This window comes from Adiantum capillus-veneris, chromosome 7 (genome assembly GCF_014529385.1).
Source record: "Adiantum capillus-veneris isolate H3 chromosome 7, ASM1452938v2, whole genome shotgun sequence".
NCBI classification, from domain to species: domain Eukaryota; kingdom Viridiplantae; phylum Streptophyta; class Polypodiopsida; order Polypodiales; family Pteridaceae; genus Adiantum; species Adiantum capillus-veneris.
Genome location: NC_140937.1, coordinates 77822829 through 77842516, shown reverse-complemented (window position 1 = coordinate 77842516; position 19688 = coordinate 77822829).

Sequence of the window (19688 nt, the reverse complement as noted above, 5' to 3'; positions counted from 1 at the left end):
AAGCCCCCAGCTTCCCTCTAGCACCACCTGCTGTTAAAATTGGCTTGGGCAGGTTCACCATAGCCCCACAGATTTCCAAAATCGAGTTCTGCTATTTTTCTTGACTTTTAACGATTAAACTTGGAAATATCTGCAGTTTCTAGAACTTTAAGATAAAAAGTCTTTAGCAATAATAATTACTGAAACCTTTCAATTTTACTTAACCAATTAAATTCACAGTGTAACCTTTCAGAGCCCGTAACTTTTCCAGATTTCATCGGAATTCTGTTCAGAAAATTTCTAACCATAGTAAAGCCCTGGTTACGGTTCCAAAAATACCAATATTTACCATAGTTGGATCATTCTACAATGTTTTCTTAACAACCAAGTTAATTTGATAAGGCTTTGTACAATTTCTAAGGTTTCAAAAACTGGAAACCTTACAACAAACCTTGACGTCAGGTTGTTAATGACTGGCCCAAATATTTTCATTCGCCAAGTGAAGAATCCCATGTAGAACGCTTCCTCGAATGCCAACATATTGTGAGAAGGTAGAAACATACACGTGGCGTAGAAGCCATACAGGACTTCTTTGAAAGTTTGGCCATTGATATCATAGCACAACCATTTGTTACCCTTGAGGAATGACATCCAAGGGGTGCCTACTTGCTCTGGCTCATTGAACACTTCGATGCAGGTGAGCATCATTCGATAGATTTTGTATAGCATTGCACATGACAAATCTGGTACACTTTTAAAGAATTACATGGCGCCCTTTAGGATTTTCACCATGTACTCTTTAGTCGGCTGTCACTTTTCTAGAGCAGGGAATCTGGGGTAATTCAACCAAGTTGGCCGCTTCTTTAGTAGTGCCTCGTGTGCTATCTAGGTCCTTACTCTTGGCACAGGACAGAAGGTAGGATCCTTTTGTAGCGCCGCAGGTGCTCTTGTGAACAGAATCAGGTACCTTGGATTCTTGTTTAGCCAACTCAACCTCCACTTTGGGTGGCCTTGATCTACAATCTCGACTTTCATGTCGGCATAAAGCCTTTCTTTTACCTGCACAAACTCTACTTTAATAAGAGGATAGGACAGGGATTGTTGGTGCCATTGCATATTTATTTGATTGGGAGTGAGTTGTATGACATTGACGGAATGAAGTACTCTCAGCTCCCAATCTATTGCTACCTTCCACTGCTCATCTACCTCTTGTGTAATTTTTTCTTTCAGTGCATCTTCTTGAGCCTTTGAGAGTTGGACCATAGGCACTGTGTTTGCTTCATTAATTGGTACTTGAAACTCCTCCTCGCCACTTAGCTCTACTCCTGGTTGTGTCTCCATGTCAGCGAATGAGACTGAGGGGATTTCTATTTGAGGTTGCTTTGAAGTGCCTGCCTCTTCTTGCATTTCCGGGCGTCCCTCTCTCAGTAGCTCGTTGACTCTTTTGAGTTCATCTATCTCCTTCAGCAGCTCGTCTTCTCTTTGGACCCGCATCAAGGCCAGGTCTCTGCACTTAGACTTCTCTAATTTCAGCTCTAGCTCAAGGTCTTTATTTTTCTTTTCTAACGCCTTGTAGACCTTGTCTGTTCCCTTAATCAAGATAAAGGTTGGATTTTCTCGTATTTTCCGCAAAAATATCGCCTGATCATTGATTCTTTGTTCTGAGTACTATAGGAAATCATTGGCTATATCTAACAGTACATGGATCTTTTGAGCTAATAGGGTTGTAGTTAGAAGTTCATTTGTAGCTTCCGTCAGCTAATCATCCTTTGCGATCTTTTGAGCTAATAGGGTTGTAGTTAGAAGTTCATTTGTAGCTTCCGTCAGCTGATCATCCTTTGCTTTGCATGCATCTGACAGTTTGTGAGCAACTCACCCAGTTCCTCCATTTCTTTATGTTGCTTATCTCTTGCGAGTTGATGTTGTTCAGTTTCTTCTCTCAACTCCTGCACTTGCCTCTGTAGATTGGTGATGACATTGAGTTTGTTGTCCAGCTCCCCTTGGAGTGCGTAAATCACCATCTCTAACTCTTTGGCCCGTGTGCTACAGCCAAGTGCTACTCAGCAAAGTTGTGCTGTCATCTCCTATATTTTCTTAGCATACCCATTTACTTGCAGGATGACTTCATCATTTGATTTCCAATCTTCACTTTGTGTTAGTTATCTTGATGTTTCTGCAGATTATTTTACCTCTAGCTGCGTCATGGCTGCTAGTTGTTGTTGTTGCCCTTGTGGCTTTTGATCTTTTTCCATTGAGGTAGAGGGTGGTGCCTCCGCTTTCTCTTGTTGTATTGTGGTAGAGGGTTTTTTCGGTGTCCTCTTCTGGTGCAGGACTGGCTGCCTTTTTTGTCTCTAGCTCTTTCTCTATTTGTTGCTCTTGAGTAGATATAGTTGCTTGTTGTGATGATTTTGCTGCTTCTTGCTGTTTCGGTTCTTGTGTAGATTTGGATGCTTTTTCTTGTTCAGGTTCTGCTTCTTTTGCTGGCTCATTTGTTGTGGTTCTAACTGCTCGTGATTGTGGTGGGGTAGGCATTGGGTGATCTTGGTGTTCAGAGACAAAAGAAGAGATGCAAGGAGACACCTCACCTTGAGTATGTTGTTCTTCTCCTTGTGCAGTGGCTTCCTCTGCTTTCTCTTGATGTTCTACCACTTCTTTCGCTTTTCTCACCGCTTCTTGGGATTCCTTTAGCTTCAAAGCTTGTGCTTCTTGGTACATCTTTTCCAAGGATTCCGTGGGATCTTCAAAATGCTTCCTGGTGTGATGCTTGGTTCTAGGCCCTTTAAGCCCAATAGGTACCCACTTTTCTGGGTCCTTTCCTTGTGCTTGGTGGCTACGTTGGTATGATAGTTTCTCTCTTTCAAACCGGGATTTCTTTTGTACGGGTTCCTCCTTGTGTGCTGCCACGGCTTTTCTCTTCATTTCATCCCGTCGTGCTCTTTTTTCTTCATTATCTGAGCTATTAGTGCTTTGCCGTTTTGGAGAGCTCTCAGCCGATTCTTCATCAGAATTGTAGGATCTCTTGGCAGATCTTGTAGCTCGAGGAGAAGGTTGAGCTGGCACTATCCAAGTGTTTTGATCTGGGGCAGGTGGTAGGTTGTCGACCATGCCGATGGCATGGTATGCAATTCTGATGCACCCAGGTATGTGGTCTTTCCTTCCTTCTTTGTCCCTTTCAATGTGGACAAAACATATTGTGCGTGATCAATCGGATGCCTGGTTGTTGACTTGAGGACTTGAGTAAAGGTGGTGGTAACCGCATGATTGGGCATGGTATACCTTGGCGGCCTCTTAACAAGGAAATGGAAATGCTGATGGTATAACCTTGTGAGCTCCTCCACCTATTTGTGAATAAGGTTTGCAAGGGTGGCTGCGGCGGTTTCTTTAGTGAATTTCCAACCGTTTTCCTATCTCTTGCCCTCATTGTCATTCCTTCTGTGGGCAGTCTGAGTGTTTCTACCACCATCTCCTTGGTTACCACTTCAAATTTATTACCTTGGGGGTCAAAAATCTGAGCGGTTCCATCTTCTTTGATTGTGGACAAAACCTTGTAAGATATCTAGAAGTCCACTTTGCACGGCTCTTGTTCATAAAAATCTTTGAGCCCTAGCCTTTGGTTGGCTTCTTTGGTCTCGGACTTTGCAGCGACATCATACACTTCTTTTAGTAGAAGTTGTAGCTCTACGTGATGTCCTTCCTCGCTCTTGAATCTGTCGATGAACACTGTGGTGTTGTGCTCCTCTTGTTGTTCCCTTGAGAGATAGATCGCTTTTGCATTCTTGACTGAATCAGGGTCTAATTGGTATGCGGGTAGCTCTTGAAACTTTTCCTTCTGGTTGAGCTTCTTCTTGGCCCTCTCTGCTGCTTGGATGGCTTCTGTTCACTAAACAGAGTGTCAAAGTTAGCAGATATGACAGATTTTTCTATGAAATGTCCTTTAGTCTGAAATGCTACCAATTTTGATCCAATTTGCTTCAAATCAATTTTTGAACAAGCATAGATGCATAAAAATATATAAAGAACAAAATTGTAAAGTCAAAATAAAAATTGCAACAAAAGTAAATAATATCGATTATTTACAGCTGAGTAATTTTTAGCTTTTTGCAAATTTGACATTGGAGGCTTGAAGTATATACCCAATACATAGTCTGAGTGAAATATGGGCTCATTTGGATGCATAGGGTGAAAATGGTACCAGATTTTGGCTTTAGGTCTGTGAAACAATAAATATAAAGAAAATTTGGGATTTTAAGCTCCAAATTGGTTCAAACTTGGCTAGTGGAGTTAACACATCATGTACTTTGGATGTATGCTGGCAAAATAACAAAACTCTCCCATTTTGGCATGAAAGTAAATAATCTCGATTATTAACTTTTCTACCAAAATGAACAATTTTTGGTACGACTTGATTCTAGGCATTGTATAGACCCTGTGTATGTGATATGAGGTGATTTGGATCAAAAAAGGTGGTCCATGACTCAGAAATTGGCTTACACAGACTTCCTTGCGTTTTTTTGGCAATTTTCCAAGTTATATGTGATCATTTTGGCTCATACCTGATTTTTGGCATGTAATAGCTGTGTAAAAATGATAAGTAAGGCGATGACACAATTTCCAAGCAAAATTAGTGCAAAAGTAAATAATCGTGATTATTTACAACAGTCACATTTATCTTGCAAAACTTAAAAATTTTGACCTAAACACATTCTATACACCTAAAACAAGTTCTAAATTGAATTTGGTAAAGTTTGGTCTTGCCGGAATCACTTTGTGCTTTGTCGAATTTGAAATCTATGATTTATGTGACTACAGTGCCTGTTGAGTTGGTTTGTCACTTTTGAGGCTTTGGACTTGTCTGCAACATAGTTGTGAAGCAACACATCCAATTTTGGATCATTTGGATTCAGTTTGACTTCGTATGTCGAATTTGACGCTTTATAGCCTTCGAACCATTTTCTGCTTTTTGAGGGCTTTGCTTGATTGATTTCACAAAACCAATCATATACATTGTATATAAACCTCGTAGGAAAGCTTTCTATGGAGTCAGAACCGAATTCTGGCATCTGCCAAAAACCTGTCTTCTCTACTGGGGACCCCCTTGACCCCTTCCGAATGGTCAACTGATGATATAGAAAAGTTCTATTATGTTAGGGCATGCTGCACTTCAAATCTCATCCGATTTGGTCGAGCAGACAGGCCGCTATGGTCAATTTTTGTTCGTAGGTCTTCGTGCACTGCTCGGATTCTAGGTTTTTTTCTAGGGGTTTATTCTATCTACCGGTCATACAAAATGGATCATTGATAAGTAAAGAACGTACCCTCATGTCTCGTGTGAAATGGCGCTGAAAACGGGCAACTGTAGACTCCGGAAAATACACACGAAAGAGGCCGAAAAGCTCTCACTACAAGAGGTTGTGTGCTCTTGTGACGCTTTTAGTGACAAAAATACACTGGCTTTTTATAACCCCCGGCGTCGCTAAGAGCTTCGCTACCAGCGTCGATATGGGGACGTTGCTATAAGCGTCGCTATGCCTGTCTTTATAAGTGTCGCTATAATCGTCGCTATATAGCGACGCCTATAGCGACGATAATAGCGACGTTGCAGAGCCATATATAGCAACGCTGCAGTGCCTTATATAGAGACGCTCGAGAGGAAATTTTTTGGTGGCAGGGCATCCATCAACCATATTGAATGTTTCATACATATTCTTCACCTTTGAAAAAAAGTGCAAAGGTAGATATAGACCCAAAATAGTCACCCACAAGAAAATATAAACATTAACTCCATCATCCATAGTACGTATTGTTTGACAAATAAAAATACAAAGTGACAAGCGTGAATTGATGAAAGTAAATCAATGACAATTGTACACATAGGCAAAATCACTTTATTGTTAAACTTTGCAAATGTAATAGTTACAAACCATTGTCATTATTTAAAAAATATACATGGTTTTCAAAAAGAAGTATAAAAGTAGTCTCCTGATACATAAGCTATGACAAAAAGAAACTAATGCTATCTAGCTATGGCTAAATTGACGTCGTCTAATCCGACGTCTCATTGCGTCCAAGCGGCGTATCTGTCGGATTCTGCAAAAAAAAAAACAATAAGACAGCTTTTTGTAAGTATAAACATATAGCGACGTTTATAAAACAATACAACAAATAGAAAAGAATAAACCTTAATACTAACCATATTGCCGCGAGAACTCAGAATATCTATAAGGGCGTTTAAGCCCTTCCTGCCTGCGTACTCACGCTCGTACCGTGTGGGATCACGTCCTGTAAACGACCACTGTCAAAACATACAAAGAATCCATTATGTTAGAATTTAAAAACCCATAAACCTTAAACTATCAAACATAGAGAGAAAAATGCAAAAACACTCACAAAATCGGCCTCAAATGATGCCCACCCACCACTCCCCAAGTGGTGCGAGCTCCCTACCTCTACTCATGCTCTGGCTGCATCCTTTTGTTGCTTCCACTTGTCGGGATTCTTGCGCGCTGCTTTCTTCGCATTCTTCCAATCTTCTTTGGCCAGCCAATGTGATCTGTTTCACCCATGCTTGATTGCTTTTTGCACTTCGAAACGCTTGTGCTTGCAGTATTCGCGTATTCGAACCTTCATCATGTCTTCATTGAAGCGGTCCCCTCCCGTGTTGGAACGGGAAACTCGTCATGAAGCATGCTGATGACTCTGTCTTTTAAATCATTTAGTACTTCACTCCAGGTGTTTAGTATGTAGTGTCTAAACACCTGAGAGCAAAGACCACACATGCGCGAAATCACCTTCTTGCCTTTATCATCCAAGATGATGCCACCGCTGAGGTCGACGGAGTAAGGCAAGCCCTCTCGTCGCTGATGCGTGAACCTGGGTGTCCCGGCAGGGGTCTCTAGTAGCGTGTCAACAAAGGTATGGATGTCATATGTCTCCACTGGAGTCTGAGCCCCGAAGCGAGGAGTGTCCACTGGAGTGACTCCTGGTGGAGTAGCGGGTGGTGTGTAGCTCCTAGGAACGGCAGTTAGCCGTGCAAAACCTGGTGTCGATGGTGATGCCATGGCTGGTGTCGGGACGGGCAAAGAGCCTCATCGAACACAAGGTGGTGATGAAGCATCAGTGGTGGCACCCCCACAAGAACCTCCACCGCCACCACTAGAACGCCGGCGCCTAGACGAGTGTGAAGATCGTCTCATTGACACCGAAGCTTCGGAGTGCGCTGAGGACTCCGAAACAGAGGGAGATGCGGATGGAGTAGAAACGCACGATGGTGAGCTAGAGCGATGATGCTCCACATACCAGTGTCTCTGCTGGGGTGACAACGAAGAAAGAAACTCCTCATCTTTCATACCTGCATTAAACACACAAACATTTAAACTTAATATTGAATGAATGGAGTAGAAAACATGGACAAGTAGATAGATAGAGAGAGGAGGAGGTGCTCGTCGTCCGTGCTTGTGAGAACATACCTAGAGCATGGGTACCTGGAGTGGACGCAAAGACCATTAAATACAATGACACAATGATGATTAAATACATGTGTACCTGGAGTGGACGCAAAGACCATTGAATACATGCGTACCTAGAGTGGACGCAAAGACCATTAAATACAATGACACAATGATGATTTCTTCTTCTATTCAACTTGAGTGATGGAAGAGGCAAGTCGATAACTCAGAATTTTCAATCGAAATAGAGAGAGAGAGAGAGAGAGAGCACACAATCAAATCTTGCAATAAAAAAACCAGGTGGCCGGGCTGCATGTGGCCATGGATTGCCGAGGATGTGAGCGCAAAATCAAAAGAGCGTTATACAACATGGAAGGTACTTAGAGAGCCAGAGTTTTTACAAAACGGAGCAAAATTGTTCAAAATGGAGAATCGTACAAGAATCCAAACTATCTCTTTCTTTTTTGACGTAGAACTTGAAGGTGCTTCTAGCTTTGGAATGTTCAAAGGCTAGCAGCAACATAACACGTTCTTCTTCTATTTAACTTGAGTGATGGAAGAGGCAAGTCAATAACTCAGAATTTTCAATTGAGAGAGAGAGAGAGAGAGAGAGAGAGAGAGAGAGAGCACAATCAAATCTTGCAGTCAAAAAACCAGGTGGTGGAGCTGCATGTGGCCATGGATTGTGGAGGATGTGAGCACAAAATCAAAAGAGCGTTATACAACATGGAAGGTACTTAGAGAGCCAGAGTTTTTACAAAACAGAGCAAAATTGTTCAAATACAATATTTATGGCTTTAAGAGATCTCTCTCTCATCCTCGCATAGCTCAGCATAACTTCCTATATCTATATAGAGCTCTCTGTTTAAACAGATGCCCTCCATTTCATTTTGTAGATCCTCTGCATGCACCCCATAGAGAGTAGCAGCTTGATGTTCGTCTGACACCATCTCAACGGCTTCTGACTGAGCATCTTCTCCGATCTCCTCCATTGATGCTGCTGTGATTGGCACATGGTAGCCTTCACACGTCCGTGCACTACAAGGGGCTACCTCTATGACATACAACCAGTTTGATACAGACTTTGTAGGATGAAATATCACCTACCAGAGCCACATAACTTACATGAGAGCTTCCAAGCACATAAATTATAAAATGGTATGTTAACTATTTACATACTTACTTTTTCACAAAGCTCGGGTAGTACGAAAGTGTCTCTTAGGTCAATCCATTTCTTAGTTGAATCCACCTCAAGAAAACCAAACTCTCCTCTACGCACAGTAGCGTTGCGATGCTCCATGATTATCTTGAACCATTGCATGTCGAACAAGTCGACAAAAAATCCTCTATAATCGATCCTCAAAATCTCTTGTAGCATGCCGAAGTAAGTGAGTTTCGCCACCACAGGATCTGCATCAGAGGATCGTCATCGACTAGACTGTTCAAGTTTTACCATGATTCCACAATCTTGAGTAAAATGTTTTTTGTCGATCGGTTCCACCCTAAAATGTTGACCTTTACACCATGCTACTTTGTATGACTTATACTACAACCAACAAAGATTATGAGTGGCCGCTCAAACATCTAGAAAGTAACTAGTCGTACATTGCAAACTTAACTTGGTCGCGCAACCCCGAGAGTACACCCACTCTTCCTCAGTCACTTCTTCACCGCATTGTTGTGCGCTTTTCAATTGGTTGTGCAACCATCTTAAGCTCATGAATGTTGGTAGGCTCTCTAGACCCGTCGCCAAATTCATGAACGTGCTGCAAATAAATGCGTCTTTTCCGTCGCACAGCATGTTTGCATTGATTACAAGGACATAAGATCCTCGTTGACGGCCCCACATCCTCGTTTCGGTTGGACGGCCCCACATCCTCGTCACTACTCATAATGAGGGAAAAAATCTTATAACCTGGACAACAAATTTAATCTTCTATTGGTATTCTTCGTTTTTTATCTATCTCTCTCTCTCTCTCTCTCTCTCTCTCTCTCTCTCTCTCTCTCTCTCTCTCTTTGTTCACACTGTAAACTACCTCACATTCTCTAGTCGTGTCCAATCCCCGCACACCTCGGTCTAGAGGTGCACGGAGATCAGAACCACCGGGTTATAATCTCGTCTTTATTGGTCAATGCCTATATTTTTGGGTACAAGAAATCTACACACCCACGTCTACATGATACTACATGTAGTGGACAAACCCCTTTGCCTCTTCTCTAGCTGTAGCATTTCACAGCATCTTAACATCTTTTCATAGTAGATCTTTGTCTGTAGCATACAGATACTCCATTCTTGCAATGTAGCCGATGCCTGCTTTGCAATGTAGCTGATGCCTACTCAAAGCACTTAATTCTTACTCTATATTTGACGAGTTGTGGTGTGTGTGTGTGTGTGTGTGTGTGTGTGTGTGTGTGTGTGTGTGTGACCCTTGGAATCGTCATCTTCCATCACTGATTTTTGTGTAGGTTGAATTTTCTCTTCCATTGGCTGATCATGACGGCTTATTGTATGGTAGCAACAGTCGAACATGCAGGTGGAATTGCTAGTCCGCATGGACTGTCGAGAGTGTGAGCGCAGGAAATTTTCTCATGTAGGAAAACGGAGTCTTTTTCCATGTTTTTCATATGAGCAAGTGTTTTTCATACAATGCTTAACATCATGAGCGCACTTTCATTGACATGCACTAATATCTAACCTAAATCTAAAAAAAGCTAGTCCATCAAACATAAATCTAGATCTAATTTAGTCTTAAACCCAAAATAAACCTAAATCTAATTTAATCTAACGTAAATCTAAATCTAACGTAAATAACCTAAATCTAATCAAACGTAAATCTAACTCAAAAGAAACCTAAATCTAATCTAATCTAACCTAAATAAACCTAAATCTAATCTAATGTAAATCTAAATCTAACCTAATCTTAAACTCAACATAAAAATAAATCTAAATTTAATCTAACCTAATCTAATTTAAATTTTAACATAATCTCTTTCTCTCTTTGTTTTCTCCCCCTACCTCTCTCGTAAATAAAATAAACCTAATCTAAATCTAACGTAAATAAACATAAATCTAATCTAATGTAACGAAAATCTAACATAAATAAATCTAAATCTAATCAAACGTAAATCTAACTAAAAATAAACCTAAATCTAATCTAATTTAACTTAAATAAACCTAAATCTAATTTAACGTAAGTCTACATCTAACCTAATCTTTAACGTCTTTTGGGATAGTTTCCTACGACGTTAAAAATCTCTTCTTCTTATGTGTGTGTGTGTGTGTGCCAATAAAAAGAGAAAAATGGTATAACCTTTCTATCACCCAAGTGTGGTAGATTGGTTATGCCATTTCCCTCTTGAATAACAGGTCTTGAGTTCAACTCCTCCTCGGCTAGATCTTTAGGTCTTTTTAATTAGTTTCCTTCGACGTTAAATTAAACTCTCTTCTTCTCGGGTGTGTGTGGGTGTCTGTGCACAGCAATAAAGAAAGGATAAAAAGGGTATAACTTTTCTATCACCGAAGTGTGATGGATTGGTTATGCCATTTCCCTCATGAATAACAGGTCTTGAGTTCAACTCCTGTCGACTAGATCTTTAAGGTCTCTTGGGATAGTTTCCTACGATGTTAAGACTCTCTTCTTCTTCTTCTTCTTCTTCTTCTCTCTCTCTCTCTCTCTCTATTTTCCTCTCTCGATGTGTATGTGCATTCTTTGTTTATGCATGTGTGTGTGCGTTTTTGGTTTATGCATGCTCTCTCTCTCTCTCTCTTTTCCTCTCTCAATGTGTGTGTGCATTATTGGTTTATGCATGTGTGTGTGTGTGTGTGTGTTTTGTTTATGCTTGTGTCTCTCTCTCTCTCTCTCTCTCTCTCTCTCTCTCTCTCTCTCTCTAAAAAAAAACACAATGTGTGTGTGTGTGTGTGTGTGTGTGAGAGAGAGAGAGAGAGAGAGGAAGGGAACATGAGAGTGAGGAGAGGGAAGGAGCATACCTGGCTCTCCTTCCTCTCCTCATGCGTGCGCGCGCGCGCGCGTGTGTGTGTGTGTGTGTGTGTGTGTGTGTGTGTGTGTGTGTGTGTGTGTGTGTGTAGAAGAAAGAGAGAGAGAGAGAGAGAGAGCGCGTTACCTTGCTTGCTTGAGCGCGCGCCGAAAACTCAGATCTGAGATCTGAGTTTTCGGACGCTCTCAGTTATTTTTTTTAGTCATGACGGCGTCGCTGAGTTACTTGTAATTTAGCGACGCCGTGGTTTTTCACATTTGAGCGTCGCACTCTGAGTGTCGTTACTATTAAGTAACTCTTATAGTGTCTCTCTCCAAAGGTAACAAGTGGAAATGAGATTGTTTTAGCCTACCTGGGATATCTATACCCGGACTTCCCGAACCATTTTTCCCCATATTCACCCGTTAGTCCTACTAGGCCGTGAAATCTATGTTAGACTCAAACATTTTCCCGATCGGATTCTTGTAGCTCATTCTGCAAGAATTTTGCAAAAGTAGGTCTGGCCGCTTAATTTAGGCTTCCTGCTTTCATCTTTTGATTCCATTGAAAATTTGTGTGCTTGTCCACCTTGTCTTTCTGACCACCAACGCATCTTTCGTTTTTCCATCTGAGCTCTTTTGCTATTTATTATTATTTTTCAACCTATTTATTAAAAAAATCAAAGAAAATAACAAAATACACTAAAAAAACAAAGGAAAAATACAATAATTAGGAAAATCCATTGAAAGACACAGCTTTATTGTTTTTTTGTTGGATTTCTCTATTTTTAAGTCTCATTATCAAAGAAACGTGATAAAAAATAACCAAAAAGGACTTTTTTGATGATTTTCTGATAGTATATACACTATTTACACTCATCGGTAAGATATTATCAGTGAATTTTTCTTTGATGATGAATTAAAAGGGCATTACTAGGTAATTTTGCAAGAAATCACACGTTAACATCGAACTTTTTCCTCCCTCTTCAAACATTGCCCTTAATTACTTAGTGTCCTTCCACCCCTTCTAGATGGCGTACTCCGGGACGACTGTGTGCACGGGTTGAGCAATCGTGTCTTATGCATAGCCGTGGTTGGCTCTACCATGCTTTGAAGATCAATGTAGTTCAAAACAATATGATGTGCAAGAGCTAGGTCTTGAGTAATTAACTCAAGGGTTTTTGATGCTGTCTTCCAAAGACAAAACCTTGTAGCTTGTGTGCTCTCTGTTTGATTGTACCATCAGATTGCTTCACCACGCTGATTTCCTAAGCCGCTGGTAGCACTTTTGATTGTTGTGGAGCTTTTTCTCGCCATTGGTAGGTTGGTGTGCTTGGTGTGGAATGGTGTGGTGGAGTCTTCTAATACCTTACTCTCCATTGCTTGATTGGATTACGGTTTGTGGAGAAGATAAGTGGTCCTTTTTCTACCAAATCCATTTTCAAGTTAGTTTCCTTGGTCGGAGAAACTCGTCTCTGTGTTTTGACCCCTGGAACCTTCTTTGGCTTTGTCGATGATGTTTTGGGCACCCATATTTGAATGGGCTTGTCCTAAGTTATGCTTTTGGTACCCAAATTTTCTTGACTCTTTGCATGCTACTTGTAGCATTTTCTTATCGAGAGGATGGAGAAGATTGATTGCTTTGTGGTTTGATTTGTTGATTACTCCCCTTCCATTCCTCCTTTATTGGTGCAATCGGAACAATGAGTTGCCCGCCTTTAGGTTATAGTTTGAGCTAATTTGTATCCCAATCTGGTACTTCCTTCTATGTCCGCATCCAGGGAATTCCAAGAATCATCATATCTAGTAAGCATACAAACTAATGAGGACATGAACATCCATGTACTATCACGTTCAAGTTGAATACTCCCAATGTTGGTGTTGGATTCTTGTTGCATCCTTTTATTGTCGCTATTTCTACCGTCAATGCTTGAATTGTTCCTTTCTTGTACAAGGACTGGTTGCATTTAGTCTAGCTCCTGTGTCAACCAAAGCATTTGTTCTATGATTGTTAAGATGTACTCTGATGCACAGATCCATTCCGTCTAACCATTCATCATATGTTGAAACTGCATCTTTAGGCAATTCCCATTGTCTGTCATCTATTTCCAGAGTGTTGATGGGAATCACTATCTGTTGATGCTTGAGAGCAGCTTTTCGTTTGAGTACCCAAAGATGAAATTCCTCTTAAGCTTCATCAATAACTTGCTGTCGTTTAATCCTCCTTTGCTTGGCTGCATGCATTCTTTCTAGCAGTTTCTTGGTTAGCGGCAAATTGTATTTCTTTAAACGGCATCCGCTAATCCAATTAGCCATTTGTTCACCATCTAGGGTGGATAGCTTAACTGCTCCACTTGGAGATACATCTTTAATGATAAACGGTCCGTTTTCCTTTTTCTTAAACTTGAGAATGTGTTGCTGAAGGGAGTAAACTAAAACTAAGTCCCCTTTCTTGAAGATTTTTGTTATTAGATGGGAATCAAAAAACTTTTTTTGTTTCCGCTTTTCTGCATAGATATGAGATACGACAGTTAGCCTTTGCTCATCTAGCTTTTCTAAATCTTCAAGTCTTTCAGACAATTCATGTCCAGTTCACTCAAGATTTTTAGCTACCCTTATTAATGTCGGCAATAGAAATTCTATTAGCAGTATGGCATTAATACCATAAACAAGGTTAAAGGCTATAGCTTTAAAAGCTGTTTTGAATGAAACCCGATAAGCCCATAGAGATGCATGGATATTCATTTCCCAGTCTATTCTTCTTGAACTAAACACTTTAGTCAATACCGAGCTAAGAATTTTGTTCATATGCTCAGCTTGTCCGTTTGCTTGTGGGTGATAGGGAGCTGATTTGTTATGGATGACCATAAACTCATTAAGCAAATACTCGATTACTTCATTGAGGAAATGGGTTCCCCAGTCACTGATAATTTCTATTGGCAGTCCATATCTTGTGAATACATACTCATATAAGAATGCGGTAGTGGTTCTGGTATCATTCTTTTGAGTTGCTTTAGCCTCGGCCTACTTTGTCAAATAGTCTGTAGCTACAATGATATATTGAGCTTGGGTTCTAAAGGCAGGTGGCTGTATTGGCCCAACAAAATCTATACCCACTTTGCGAAAGCTCTAGCCCCCATCATTGGTCTTAATGGCATACTATCTACACTTGTTGGCATTTTTGCTTGTTCACAAGCATCACACCTACGAACATCTTCTTTGGCATCTATAAAAAGTGTTGGCCACCATATGCTCATGCTCATGGATTGAAGAGGAAAGTTGTCTCTAATGGTAGCTGCATTCACTTTTTTGAGATTGACACACACTCGCAATTTTACATTCATCTTGGGTACTATCACAATTGGAGACACCCAATCTGTGTGTTCAATTTCGTAAATGAATTTAAATCCCTTTAGGTTCTCAATATCTTCTTTGATTTTCCTGTCAGATCTTTTATTATATGTGTATGGCCTTTGTCTGCTTGGTTTTGCATCATCTCTCATGGGTATGGTATGTTGCGAATTTCTGGATGAACACCCTTGAGATCCTTGTAAGACCAAGCGAAGATATCTTGGTATTCTTTAGAAATCTTATCAAAATCTCTTCTTTTTCCTCTGTTAGGTCATTTGCAATGTAGGCAAGTTCTTCCCCTCGTTCCGCCAAGTCTATCTTCTTCGCGTTTTCAGGTTCTTCGTAGGACTTGCCTTGTTTCTATAGTTCTCTAATAGGTTGTTCGACTATGATTTCTTGATCTTGAAGAGTATACTTTTGTAATGGGATGGAACACTCATTACATCCTTACCATCCTCTTCTGTGGTTTCCATTGCGGTCGTATATATCTCCTTTAGAGCTTTTTCTTGATACTTCTTTTTCCGCTCAACTTGTGTCATGGTTGGCTCCTTGTCCTGTTTGTTTGGCTTTGCTTGAGTATCCTTCTTTGTTTTTCTCGATATTTTTGACATTTTTGGATTTCTGTTTGAAGGATATCTACTAGTGATTTTGTCCTTGACACAATTATGTGCATCTATCTATATCAGGAATTATGTTTTGCTGGAGATTGATGGCAGAAGTATTGTTTTCACATTTCTGGTGTTTCTTTTTTGTCTATACCATTTTTGTCTTCTAGGTTTCTGGTTAGGAAAGTCAAAAAACTTTTCCTCACCTCCTTTCAAGAGTAGCTTCGCTCTCATATGTTCGTTTTATGACCCTGAATCTTTTGCGGTAGTTGAGTGTTCATCTAACTCATCTATTGCATCATAGTAGAGGTCTGAAAAGACTTGGTGAGCTTTCATCAAGTCCTTGGGTTCCTCGATTTCATCTTCAATGTTGAGGGTTGAAATCATTTGGATGGGAATTATATCATAGCCGTCCTCGTTGCAAAATTGAGTAGGCATAGACGTATTAAGACATACATCCATTGTCACTAAAATTTAAGTCCACTCAAATGGCTCAAACAAATTCTCTAGAAAGGGTTCAAGTACATATGCTTCATCTGTGCAATCCCTTTCTAAAATACATTCTTCTCGTTTTAAGATCCTGTTTTTTGAAGCTCCACACATCCAAGTAGGAGTGTCTTTGTTTAACAAAGAGGGAAGCTTAGTTTCAGCCGAAGACACTGAATCAAACTCCCGGGTAGGTCACCTAAGAAAAATGTAATCTATCACGTGAGTTCAACAGAAGGGTATTTAAAGTTCTTGAAAATTACAGAAATATATATACAGAAGGGATACTATTTTTCAAATTTGAACAAAACTTACAGATTTTAAAAGAAAAGGGTAAATTTTATTCTTTAAAAAATTCACAGATAAGGGGTTTTACAAACATGTCTTGAACGCACGTGATATGGTAGTTTTACACATAATGAACCCCCCGAGATCAAAACTCTTGTATGGGTGTTTTCAAGACATCTCTATAAGTGTGATATTTTAGATTTAACCTTGTTATAGATCCCACTTGCTTCAAGTATGGATAGTTGTTTCCACAATCTTAGATAAGTTGTACCTGTCGCATGAAAGGTCTTCCCAATATGATTTTGTAATTAAGTTTTTTCCCAAAGTCTACTATGGCAAAAGTGTGTTGATATTCAATTCCACAGGAATTGACTATTACTTTTTCAAGAAGCCCTAAGGGTCTTCAATATGTTTGTCAGCCAATTGCAATTTCATTCGAGTTTGTCTAATGGCTGGTTGTTCCAAGGATTCCCTTACTACTTTTGTGGCTATGGCTATGCCTGCTCCCCTATCCAGTATTGCCATGGTTTCAATGTCATTATATTTCACTGAAAGGGTTGTGTTTCCTTCTTCCCATTCGTAATATTCTATGCCTTTGTTCATTGGAGCAGATCGAATCACTTTGTTTTTCAAAATTTTTAAATTTTTTGAGATTAGCTCCGTTATTCCCACCTTCTCTAGGGTTTTCTATAGATCATTCCATAAATATGGTCTGAGTTTTAATAGTTCTCCCAAGGTAAGAGTGCATTGAATGGGTGTAGACATGATTGAATGAATGTTGTCTTCTTCTAGGGTTTGTTCAGCTCTTTTTAATGGAGTGGTCTTACACACTATGGATTCATCTTTGTTATCTCCCAAGTAAGAGGGTAATGTTTTCAAGGTCAATGGTTTAGACATTCTTGAAGCTTCAAATCCGCAATCCCCGTACAAGGATTGTACATCCATGTTCATATCAGTAGTTAGGTTGTCCAACCAAACTTCCTCTGTAGGAGATGACTTTAGAGTTAGGCTCCCATCATTGATCTCTCTAACTTTTTCCCATAAGTGTCCTAGCCAGTTTTCCTCCACAAATGAAATTCCGTCTAAGGCATCTTCGTTGTATGGCACTATAAGTTCTGGTTCTTTTGTTTCAAGGTCGGGTTCTACCACCACTTTGGATTTTTCTTTAGTGTCTCTTACCACAAGCTCTTCAAGTTTTTCAATACTTTCAAGCTTGGGTTTTTTTTTTTCCAGCATTTAATCTTGTGTGATTCTTACCAAATTTTGATAAGCTTCAAGCTTAGCTGCTTCCATGTCTGGAGAGGTATAGTTTTTCCATTTGTTTTCCATGTTTTGGTATGCCTTAAGTCTTTCTTGGTAAGCTTCCAAGGCTACATTAATAGGCTCAAAACTTTTATCAACCAAAATTGATCCTTCAGATTTCACGGTTGTTTCTTTGATTTCGCTTCCAGTTTCGTTCACCTTTTCCTGGAATAGCTTTTTTGCTTTCTCCTCAATTTCATCCCATTGTTTTTGTTTTCTCATCTCATATCTTTTGCTTTTGCTTCTTTTGATCCTTTGAGAGGAATTTTTTGTATTTTCTGAATCCTCATAGGAGTTGTGTTTCTTTTTCTTAGCCTTGGCTCTAGTGATTACCTTGATTGGAACAATTGGTTCACTCTCAGATGAGCTACTAGGTATCACTTGGACTACATTTACTACTGTTTTCCCCTTGTTTAAAGGAATTTTAGGAAAATCTTTTGGGAAGTGTCCTCCCCTTTTGCAACATTGTATGCAATAAGCTTCAACTGGCTTGAGGTTTTTGTCAGGATTTGGGCATTCGTTTTTCCAATGATCATCTACACCACAGTTGTGAGAGTTTCCCGTTCTTGGCTTAATCATGGGTCTTATCATGGGAGGTTTGACACCTTGATTAGCTACATAATACATTGGTGAAAGCTCTGGTGGAGCATAAGTCACAGGTTCCTCCATTGGTGATGGATTTGAATTATACCAATCTCCCTCTACCCTTACTATAGATGGAATAGGCTCAGTATAGAGTGTAACAGGCACTAATTCTTGTTCATATATGACTCCTTTGGAATGCATGTACTTTACAGGCACTACATTATGTCCTAGACATGGAGGTTGTTGACCCAACACAGGTTGAGGTCTTTCCATACCCATCGGTGGTCTTTGATCTTGGGCCATATTAGGCGGATATCTGTACATGGGTTGTCCTTGGGCCTCATAGGCACGTACTAAACATTCCCATCATACTTTGGTCGGAAGTAGCACTCATGGGTCTCATGGTTGGTCCATATACCCTCGATTGCACACCATTTTTGTGGCCTTATTGGTTGTCCATGTTGAGGTATCCCTTGTCCAGGTCCCCTCATAGGTGCTTTTTGCATGTTGTTCATCATGTCATTCATCCTTTTGAGCATATCTTCTATGGCTGAAAGTGATGCTGCAGTATCCGTTCCTACTTGTGCTGGTTTAGTGGATGTTGTTTTCTTCTTTTGATTATACTTAGGGACATCTTATTTGTTGAAAATATCACAATTGTCTCCTAAGTCAATAGCATATGACACGCATTCTTCTAGGGTTATATGCTTCTTGCTATAGAGTATAGCATGAAGTTCTTTGTTTAGCAGTCCATCTAGAAACAAAGATATGAGTCATTCTTATGCAGGTATCTCTAGCCCTAGGCGTCTGGAAATGTATTGTTTTATTCGAGTTGTACAATCCTTAACAGACTCACCATGTTTCTGTTTAAAGATCTAGATTTGAGCTACCGTAATATATTTGATCCCCGTTTTAGAACAAGTAGCTACAAATCCTTGAGCTAATGTGTTTAAGTCTATGATTGACCTTGGTGGAATGTTTTGGAACCATGTCAATGCTTTTCCTTCTAGTGTCATTCCAAACCCCTCGAATTGAGTATCAAAATTGAATATACGTTTTGCTCTTAACACTAGCTTAAAGCTTGCTAAGTGGTCGTATGGATCCCCTGATCCACTATATTTTTTGATCCATTTTTGAAAATCAGTTGGTCTGACATGTCTATTTCGTTCAACTCCCGGTCTCCTGGCAATTGGTCCTATTTCGAGTCCTTCAAACTAGTCTGTTGGAAATAGTGACTCATGTAGCCCTGGATTAGCCTTAGTGTCACCCGGTTTTCTTCGTGATGAGGTGATTTTTGGTTTCTTAATATTACTCTCAGATGATCTCTCACTGTGTTCATCTTTTGGAATTGTTTCTGGTCCTTGTCCCAATATCCAATCCCTTATGGAATACCCTTGGTATTTGGTTTGTTTGACCTCCTCAAGAGTCATCATAGCAAAGTTGTTATAAAAATCCCTAATAGGTAGGTTGGTAGGTTTGTTGATCCTAATCACTGATCTTGAAGATTTAGATGATCTTCTAGCCATTAGCTATCCTGATTTGGCATGCGAAGTCCACAGAAGATCTTTTATGTTTCTATCCTCCCAACAATAGACTCCGATCCTATGTCTATCCGTACTAAGCCGTTTCAAAGGCTTCAAATCTACTTGATCCTATCCCTCAAATTCCAAATT